Raw genomic sequence first — 850 nt, forward strand, 5'->3', positions numbered from 1 at the left:
AACCACACCACACAGCTTGGTATCATCAGCAAACTTGCTGAGGATACACTCAATCTCACTGTCCATGTCTCCAACAAAGATGTCAAACAGCACTGGTCCCAATACTGACCCCTGAGAGACACCACTCATCACCTGCCCCCATTTGGACATTGAACCATTGACCACAACTCTCTGGGTGCTGCCATCCAGCCAACCTCTTATCCACTGAGTGGTCCCTCTGTCAAATCCATGCCTTGTCAGTTTGGAGACCAGGATGTCATGTGGGACAGTGTCAAACGCCTTGCACAAATCCAGGTAGGTGATGTCAGTTGCTCTGCCACCATCCACCATCTCTGTAGCCTTGTAGAAGGCCACCAGATTGGTCAGGTATGACTTGCCCTTAGTGAAGCCATGTTGGCTGTCACCAATCACCTCTTTATTTTCCATGTGCCTTAGCAGACTTTCCATGAGGATCTGCTCCATGACCTTGCCAGGCACAGAGGTGAGACTGACTGGCCTGTAGTTCTCTGTGCCTTCCTTTTCCCCCTTTTTGAAAATAGGGGCTATGTTTCCTTTTTCCTATCAGCGGGAACCTCACCAGGCTGCCATGACTGCTCAAATATGATGGACAGAGGCTTAGCAATCTCATCTGCCAGCTCCCTCAGGACCCGTGGGTGAATCCCATCAGATTTATGCACCTTCAGGTTCTTTAGATGGTCACAAACCTGCTCTACACCTACGGTGGGGGTAATTCATTCTCCCAGTCCCTGCTTTCACCTTCTGTGGCCTTTGTGTTGAGGTTGGAGCACTTGCCAGAGAAGACTGAAGCAAAGAAGTCACTGAGGACCTCAGCCATTTCTCTTCAAAGCAC

The sequence above is a fragment of the Chaetura pelagica genome, unplaced genomic scaffold (genome assembly GCF_000747805.2).
Source record: "Chaetura pelagica isolate M959 unplaced genomic scaffold, ChaPel_1.0 scaffold17, whole genome shotgun sequence".
Taxonomy (NCBI): Eukaryota; Metazoa; Chordata; class Aves; order Apodiformes; family Apodidae; genus Chaetura; species Chaetura pelagica.